This window comes from Oxyura jamaicensis, chromosome 2, assembly GCF_011077185.1.
Source record: "Oxyura jamaicensis isolate SHBP4307 breed ruddy duck chromosome 2, BPBGC_Ojam_1.0, whole genome shotgun sequence".
NCBI lineage: Eukaryota > Metazoa > Chordata > Aves > Anseriformes > Anatidae > Oxyura > Oxyura jamaicensis.
Window position 1 is genome coordinate 59,010,603 of NC_048894.1, and position 9,914 is coordinate 59,020,516.

The following is a 9,914-nucleotide window of genomic DNA, read 5'->3' on the forward strand; positions in this document are numbered from 1 at the left end:
CTTTTCTAACTGTAACTACACTTTAAACTCCAGGCATGGTTCTGTTTTCCTCTGCTGTGGCACAGCAGTTGTGAAGCTTTTAAAACCTTTTAACAGGACCCAACCTAAGGCTAAATGACAAAACCCTGACAATATAATCCTTAAATTTACATCCCTAGCATTTCAAAAGTTTTGTGATAGAGTAAAACATCTCAGTAAATCAAATTCTCCCACTGAAAAAAAAAAAAAAAAAAAAAAAGCCATGACTCATCCAGTGGTAAGAGAGGCAGAAGTCTCCATGAAGTCCTGTTTTGAAAAATAAAAATTATAAAAGTTTTAAAGATGCTATTTCAAAAATACTTCAGCTTCCCAGCTGTATTTGCCCATGACTATATACTGGAGGAGGAGACAATATATAGGGATTTGTTTCTGGGAAATCTCAGCTGCCTCCCTGCTGATATGTGTGCATCTTCAGTCTAGGGTGAAGACTACCTTCCCTTGAAGGTGTAATGTATTACCTTTTTCTTGTAAAGTGAGGCAGTAAAATACCAGACATCTGAGAGGAAGGCTGCATCGTGCTACAGCAAAGACTCCAAAAAGTGGTTTCTGCAAGAGAATGGAACTGGCACATGAGAAGAAAGTCTCTCTAGCTACTAAAATAAAAAACATTAGACTTTTAAGGTCCCAGCAGCCATTTTTCTTAGCCAGTCAAAATTCCACTAGCACTGCAAGCATCCAAGGTTAGTTCACATATGACAGTTACGCTTTTTCAAAGGTAATAATCCCAGAATCTAATTTTACAATTCACCCATGAAACAGAAATCAAACTATGCATATTTTGCAATCATTTTTTGGCATGATCCATGTGATAATTAAAGACCCTTTAATGGAAATTGCTGCCACAATTTGCAGGCTTCCTTAATCCAGCTATGGTATCTGCAGCACCTCCAGGCACCTGTCTTGTTCTCATAACACAAAATCAACAATACCATGGCAGGGCTGGAGGGGGTGTCTGAATATGATGAGAACTTAGAAAGGAATGCCAGTATGAAAACTTGGCTGGTATTTTTTGCCTTTTGTTTTGTTTTGTTTTGTTTATTTATCTAACCACTCTTTTACCAGGAAATATCACACGGACAAATGAGTTTTCTTTCACAAAAGCATACAGGCCAAATAACACTGAATGATTTTAACAAAAAATTAATTAAAAAAAATATTTAAACACTGTAATTCTAAATATGGCCTTCAGCTACATACATGCCAAGCTACAATAATCGCAATGCAATAAATCAGTGTGAGATATATACTAACAAAGTAAAAACCTGATTTTTGCCAGGGCAAGTGCAAAGCTCTCTTAAATATTTTGATACTACTGACTTGAAATGATCAATTATCAACAGACAGCTGCAAAGGTTTTTTGTTTTGTTTTAATGTTTTATTTATTTATTTATTTTAATGAAATTTAGCTCTTCACTGCTGGAGTTGGACTTTATAACTACTTTTTTTTTTTTATTATTTTTTTTATTCTGATTTAAATAACCCAACACGTCACTGTCTAGTTTTCAAATTCACATCCTGTCCTATTGCCCAATTTTCTCTTCCCCATAGTACTCACGTCAAACCTTTCAATGGGAAAAGTGCACAATATCCTCCTGAACTAATTCTTCTTATCAGCTTTTATGAAGATGGAAAAATCCAAACAATGGTATATATTGTCCTATGAATACAAAAATCAGATTTTATTTATTATTTTTTTTTTGTACCGAGTACCAATCTCTGGTTGACTATTCCAAAGAGAAAATTCATTACGCTATAATTCCTGGATATGCAGTATTCAATGCAAGCCTTTTTTAATGTATTGCCATTCTGGGGAGGTGCTTGAGCACAGCCAGGAAAACACAGACAGTAAAGAGTCACCTACATTTGATTTTCCAGAGTAGTACACTTTTGTATACTGGTGGCACAATTCTCCACTCTGATTTTCCTACCCCCTGGAGCATACTAAAGTACAAAATAACAGATCACCCTCTACCTCACACTTTGCCCTCTGAAGGGCTGCTTTTTCATAGAGTCCTATCATTACTGAGAAATATAATCCAATTCTATAATTGCTATTTAATACTAATGCTATTAATGCTATTTAATACTTTCTGCCCTTCCACATGTAGGGAATTTGAACACAACTAAATTCATAAAACTTAACCTGACTGGAGAGGGATTGTTTGCCAAGTGTTGGTGACAATCAGGTTTGTAGTGACATCTACTATATATTTTTTGATGTGCTGACACCAGACTCAGCTCATCTTTCGGACTCTCAGAACTTTACTCTGTACAGTGCATAGCCTCTTCACCCAGCTCCCCCTGGTGACACTGGCTCTGGTCCCAGACCACTGCTGCTCTCTGTAAGCCTGGAGGAACCTGACAAGCTGCAGCAGGTTGGGGAAGCAGCAGCCAATGACCTCACACCTCTGCAGGTGGGGTGGCTGTGAATCCCAGCACATGCCTGGCCCTGCAGTTCCAGGTGGTTTGTGACTGTCTTCAAAGCCTACAGCCCAGTTAGAGGAGAGAGCACCTTTCCCTCTGCATTGCCAAGGGCCAACTCTTTGCTTCTGTATCCCTGGCTTCATTGCCTAGGGCAAGCGAGGATGCTTGCTGTTGTCCACACTTCACTTTATTTTGGAGCCGGAGCCTGGACTCAGCACAGGCACAAGCCCAGGATGTTGTGCAACACACCCGTCTGCAGAGAGCTTTACCGAAGGCACAGTGGAAGTCAGAGAGTTAAACAGTTAAAGTCAATAGCCTTCATGCCGAACTATTTAATGTTTGTTTAAAACTTCAGCAATATGCATTCTGCAAAAATAAACTTCTGATATTATTCATCTGCTGAATCTGCCTCTATCTCATTCTAAGCAATGGATAAGGCATAATACAATTGACAAGCAATTTAACCTTCCTCAGTAGAAAAATACTGTTTATCTTATCATGTAAATTATGAAAATAGGCCTAGAGGATTTGGCACAGGAAAGTCAACACATAACAGGTCGAGCAAAACCTTAGAAGAAGATAACAAGTAGTCCACCATTAAGACAGGAGGGTTTAGGGTTGTATGACATGTGCTTGAACCACCATTGTGTATTCTGAGACAGACTAACAGAATCTTTATAATCATTTATTGCTGTATTACTCTAATGTAAAGTAAAATATAGAAAACTGAAATCCTGAAATTATTTAATTTTGGCACTTGACATCTCTTTCTTTCAGTAAAGGATGTGTGAATTCACCATGAACATTTTTTTGCAAACCTTCTGACACCACTAGTTTGGATAAAGTGTTATTGGTTTCTAATCATGATCAAGAGAGCATATAAAAATGAGAAGATCAAGACATCATGGAAAGAGGAAAAATCATTTAGAATATAATCACTACACAGTGAATAGCACATAAAAGGAATATTGAGTAAAATAGAAGGAAAGAGGGAGGAAGAGCAATTTCTGTGAGATTGTAACTGAAAAGACATCCATGCTATCTACTTATAACTGAGCCAGCATACGGCCCTTGATTAAATTCCTAAAATAACACTGACAACACTGTACTTGTTCCTTCCACCGTCATTATGACAAACAGTCCTGGCATGAACCATGACTGTTAGGCCCACCCTCACCCCTGACCTGTCTTAAGCAAAGCTATGGTACACCTTGCAGGCACTTGAAACACTTACATTCTCCACCTTATTTCCAAAATCTGCTGCCTGAACTTGTGCAGCCTTACAAAAGGGCAGCTGCAAGTTTCTCAGCTGTGTAGGCAACACTGAATTTTGCCATCCTGTGGGTTAAGAAAGAATCAGGGCAGAAATACCTCAAGGCATTGACTGGGACTCATGAGCACCAGCAGCTAGGATGCAGAGCTACCCCTGACAAAGGTCAGGCAGCTCACTCTCTTACATGGACCTAGACCATTCAATAAGGACGGAAAGCAACTCACTACCACTGTGAATTTTTTGCCTCCATGAGTCCGCTTTCCTTAAACTAGTGCCTGCATTTCTCAAGACTAAAGAAATCCTGCCATCCAGTTGCTCATTATAAGAAGTGAGGCATTGAGCACTGACAGTTGAACATGTTTTGTATTAACTTTAGCCTAACGCCACCACAGAGCAAAAAGCCTCCAAGGCCTGTCTGAGATGTTCAAATACAAGAAAATCCCTTGCATCCACATTCAGCAGGCTGGGGGGAGAAAGGGAAAGGCATGCCTTTCAGGCAGGAGTCACACCACGCAGGGTGCAAGTGGAAGCTAGTTGTAAAAGCAATTATGTTCCTTAGCACTGCCACAATGCCTGACAGGACAGAGAATGGCTCTGTCTTGCAGGACTGCTGCAGCAGCCTTCCTGCAACAGGCAGTCATGAAGAAGCAGCCCTAGAGATGGACTAGCAGGTAAAACACTCTTTCCATATAGATTAGAGCTCACTGACCATCTGTGGTGGCCAAGAAGCTGTCATAACATTATCAGCCAGTGGCTGATACTGGGCATGTAGAGATTTGAAACCACAGGTGGCCCACTTCATTTCCTGCCAGACATTTATTTTGCAATAAAACAAATGAAGACAGGCCTTTGCATTGCAAATGCCACATTTCATGAATCTGAGAACACAAAAGCAATTTGGCTAATACTTTCATGTTAGCAGAAGCTTGATGGTCAAATCACTTTACCTTTAAATAGCAATAGGATAGCAGAGGTCAGAGCAGTGAAGCTGCTGAGGAGGGTTTTTTCAGTCATCCTGAGGTGATCCATGCCAAGCTGCAGACCTGGGCAGGGGTGTGATGGATTCTTCCCAAGGTTCACCTGTTAGTCTACAACATAAACAAAACCAGGCTGATGAATGGAAAGCTTCTTTGGGAATCTCTATACCCATATAGAGATTTCTTACAAAATTCAAATTGGGAATTGCCCATAGTTTAAGAAAATCTCACTTCTCCCATACTCATTCAGATTTTGATGTGGTACTGACTTAGAGGAAACCATTGCTGTATACTTGTCACAGATGACTAAACAAAAAGGAGATTATCACCACTTCATTTGATGTTGGTAACTAAGTTTTTGGAAAATAAAATGAAAGAACCTTTTGTTATAGTTTGGAGACTAAGTAAAATCACATATAGTTTCACAACATATGTACTTAAAACTGTAAGATTTCATCTCCTAAGCTTTATTTCAATGATGATTTATGTAGATATACTATACTGTAGGCTTTTTGGTACCTGGAAGAAAACAAAAAGCAAAATGAACACCATGTACAAAACTCATAGTCCACACTGCCTTAACTCTGGTCCTTTACTTGCCTCCTTGCAATGTATTCCAACACTACCAACTTCTACCTGTTAAAGATCAGCATACAATTTTATTTTCAATGTCATTTGACAATTCCAATACAGTACACTGATGGAACTGTATGAAAAAAAAACAGAAACATATACTTATAGGAAAGAGGTGGCATGCGAATTAAAAAATTAATATTGTCTATTTTTCCATAGCTTGTAAATGTTTTAAGTAATCATTATATGTATTTATTTATTTTATTAAAAGGAGCAGCATTTTTGTTTTGATTTCTTTGCCCTGATCCCACTTATTACTGCTGTCTTTGAAACTCCACAGACACTGCATTTGTTTTACTGACTGGACATTTCTGAAATAGTACCACTATCAGGTAGATCAGATTGTTGGCAAAAGCTTTGGCACCAAAGAGACTCAACAAATAAATTTCATCACGCTGACCCTGTACTAAACAGCAACTTTATGTGGATAACCTCATGGGAATGGAAGTTGAGAAAGAGCTATTTCAAGGCCGCCAATAACTTAATCTCTGGTTGGTTCATAATGCAAAGCCATTTTTGTTTCCTTTGCTCCCAGTGCTAAAGAGTTTTTGGGATACTGTAATCCTCATAAGGTGGGGAGGGCAGTGTGGGGGGTAGGGCTTTGCAGGAGGGAGAGGAGATCCCACTCAAATTATGCCCCATCTAAAAAAAAAAAAAAAAAAAGAAGAAGAAAAATAAATAAAAAGCCAAGTTTTCATCTTGGAAATTCTCAGCCTCAGTTATGTGAGTGCAAAAAGTAACTTTTATTTGAAGAACTAACACTCACTTCTTTGTTAAGAAAACTTAGGGCACCACCCAGCAGACATGAAGGCTCCTATGTTATCAGCAAACTATTTCCTGGGTATATGTTCACCCTTTCCATGCAGCTTGCTTATTTTTTCAACTAAAAAAAAAAAAAAAAGAAAGAAAGAAAAAGGCAGTGCAAACAAACTCTGTAACACCGCTGAATGATCTGTGTTTTGCTGCAACAACTACTATATTGATGTAATGGAAATTTCATAGGTGCCCAGCCTTGCAGAAACAGGATTGGAAAGGCGCCAAGGGGAACCCTAGTGCAGCACCACTTGTTCTTTCCAAAGTAACAGGGCTCTGTGCTGTGCTGCTCACCATCATCAGAGAACGGGCTGTAAGAGGCAGAGGCAACGTGCACAGCCCAGAAAAATAAAGCGGGTAGAACCAAACCACTCACTCCCCTGTTAATGGTTAACCTAACCCCTTACCCACAAACATGTCACCAGTTACTCTGCAAAGCTATCATTGCAAGTCTGAGCACTGTGGAGGGATGAGCTTGAACGATTATACTCTCTGCCCATTTAAGCCTAGATGCTGGTGTGAACTATGTGTGATGGGACTGGGAAAAGGCAGCACTCTCAAAGATACCATGTTCCTCCAAAAGTCCAGAAAGCCAAGGATGGAGAGAGAGTAGGAGAGCCTGGCCGCATGGGTCTGCTGTGGGGACACCCTCGGCAGCTTGCAGCGGCTCTTTCCCACCTGCCCTTCTGCACCCATGGGTCACCAGGAAGAGCACCCTGCAGTGCCCTGAGCCTCGTACCCCTCTGGCAGGCATGCGAGGATGCAGAAGGGATGGGAGGGAAAGAGGGAGGCACAAGGTCAGGTGTGAAGGGTGTAAAGAGGGAACACGAGACATTGGGCTGGGGAGGGCTCAGGGGAAGGGAGACAGGTTGCTGCTGTGGGCAGCTGGGGTAAAACTTAGTCATCAGTAATGCCATAGTTTATGGAGCAAATTGTTCTGCTACTGGGTTCCTCCTGCTATTCCCCCTTAAAACAAAACAAAACAAAACAAAAACAAACAAAACAAACAAACAAAAAAAAAAAAAACACTTTTGAATGAGCAGCAGCAGTGGTTGGAAAGGAAGATTATACATGAGCCTAAATCAATAGCAGATACCACATGCACAAAAGTATTCCTTCCTACAATTTTGTGAGTCTTCTCAAGCAATGAGCCAGGCAGGGATATGTCAAAGACATAAAACCTGAAGAATAGAGATGCTTGGCCCTGTAATACCATGTGCAGCAGAATGAAGCAGTCTTAACTGCCTAGGGTGCTGAGGTGATGCTTTAAAGTAATGCTCTCTGCACCATACCCCCAAAATTGTGGATCACTGTCTCCACAGCATGGTCTGGCAGCATGACCCTCTGGTTTGCAATAAGCTCCCCTCTATGCTCCTGCATGCAAATCTCCTTGTATCCTGGGAAAACCAGACAGAAATGCCACATCTGCAAGACACTGAAGTCACTTCTTCTGACCAGATTGAGCCTGGTGGTGTTATAGAGCTGCGTTTCTGCTAAGGGGCCAGGCTCAGGCGTCAGTGAGCTGCACAGACCTCTACAGCATGAACAGTGATATTAATACAAAAAACAGGTGGTGCACAACTTTCTCAGTTGTGCTGTTTTGAAATTTTTTCTTTTTGAGAAAGATGAAGATGACCTTTGTCCCTCTATTACTCTAACTAAATCTTTAGTACAAACTTTTGACTTCTTTTAAAATACAATGCACCTTTTCATGAAGCTGCCCTTGGAAATCAGCCATACTGAATATTGCCACATGTATCGAGATACAGTACAGTTTATAGGGTATGTTAGATTCTAAAGAATTGGAAGGAGAGATGTAGTCTTGTGAGAGGAAGTTTTTTTAAAACAAAACAAAACAAACAAACAAACAAACAAAAAACACAGCTAGAGAGTCTATGGATTTCACAGATTTTACTAGCAGCAGCGGCCACCAGCCATGGCATTTCTATTTCATCAAGCCAGAGCTTTAAGCACACCTTTGCATTTCACCAAGTTTTGTCCTTGAGAAAGTCAGGTGTCCATGGCTAGTTGTAGCCAGACATTTAACCAGATACCCTATCCAAATGTGCAAAAAACAAAGGGCTGTTGTGGTGGGATAAATGCTTCCCTCTGCGGTCAAGAATTTGCATTTTCACTCTCTTTGTCTCTCAGTTCATTGCACTAGTAAGGTGTCTAGCAGCTGACAATGAACAGAACTCAAAATTTAAGAGAGCCTGCAAATGCCAAGTTAGCTTTACTTGCACATCTAGTGAAAGAAGAGCCTAGGCATCTTGCCATGGTAAAGTAAAGTAGCAGAACAAAACAAAAACAGAGTTTAAAGTTTATCTGCTGGAAACCTTTTGCAACCTCGACAATGCCTTTATATTTCAGGGCTTTTTAAGCTGGCCTTGTCAGGCTAGAAAGATCTCTACAAAGTCAAGAAAATGCCCCCCTAAGTTTGATCTCACAGGACCCTGAGATATGATAACGCCACACATCCCAGGTTTTAAAGAAACAATGACAACAAAAGACCAAACAAGCAAAAGAACAGAAGATTGGGATCAGGAGATGAACTATGGGGTAAAATTCCAAGTAGTTTACATTTTTCAAATATCAGGCAAAACCTTCAACTGCAAGATTGATTTTCATGTTTGTTTTTCAGCCCCTTTACCATCTAAGAGGGCTTTTTTTTTTTTTTTTTTTTTTTTTTCCCCACTTTGGCTTCTCTAGGCAAGGATTTTTCCTCTTGACTGTTTATCCTTTCAGTCAGTCCTCAGTAAAATGTCAGCAAGCAATTGTCACTTGGTATCTGTAAAAGATAATGCAGGTGGAAAGGGGAATACTGAAATCCAATACCTCTCTGTAAAAAACGTACTGTATTATCAACACCAGATAAACTTCATCTTCTCTGTTAGAAACCTGACCTTGTAAATACCCTTACTAGGATAATGGTAAGGAATACCTATCCAGCATGCTTGGGTAAGTTATCAGCAGGTCTTCCTAGCAGAAGGCTGAAGCTTTTTGGAAATTATATAGCTGATCCAACTTTGCAGTGTCACCTTGAAGGAAGCTTTTCTCTGGATCTCAGTATGAAGTGGGTGAGTTTGCAAAGGAGTTATAACGGGTCCTGCTCTGAAGTGCTGGGCACAAAGAAGCAACAAGGTCAGTACAGTGCCTTCAGCCTGAACAAAGTAATTTGAAAAAAAGTCACCTTTATTTAGCTTTCTCAGCACATAACATACTCAAGCATTCAGTTTGTCTCTTCAGTTGGAAACTGTCTTTTCTGTTTGGAAGTACATTACCATCAAAACTGCACTTCAGAGTCTGGAGCTTTGAGGTAAATATATTATTATGTGTGAATTTTGTCATGTGTGAATATGATTTAAAGAACAAGTTAAGGAACTGCTTCCACTGATTAAGACCTGGGAAAAATTCAAGACCACTAGAAAGACATATACAGCCATCCTTTATTTTTGCAGTGCATGTTTGTTTGTATTCTAGTAAACTTTTCAAGTAAGCTCTTGCTCACCACACTTTTATTATTATTATTATTATTATTTATTGAACCTGAAAATCCCTTCAAAAGAAAGGAAGTGCTCTTGGAGCAAACCTTGGCAATCCATCCTAGCTTTTGTAGTTTCTGTTCTTGAATATATGTTACTCTCACAAATGCAGTATCAATAATGCTTTACAAATATCTAATGAGTGAAGTGCTGGACTAAAATCTAGCCACATATTTGAAAAACAAACAAAAAGCAAACATACACTCTTGTAAG

At 39.8% G+C, this 9,914-nt stretch overlaps 1 long non-coding RNA gene across 2 annotated transcripts in view; it reads right to left on the reverse strand.

The window, feature by feature from the left end:
- The window catches only part of LOC118162297, a 144,797-nt gene extending 139,977 nt beyond the window's left edge, over window positions 1-4,820 (reverse strand). For both annotated transcript variants that reach the window (XR_004748382.1, XR_004748381.1), the window contains exon 1: window positions 4,684-4,820. This is a non-coding gene — a long non-coding RNA (uncharacterized LOC118162297). The remainder of the gene's footprint in view (window positions 1-4,683) is intronic.
- Window positions 4,821-9,914: the final 5,094 nt, after the last annotated feature.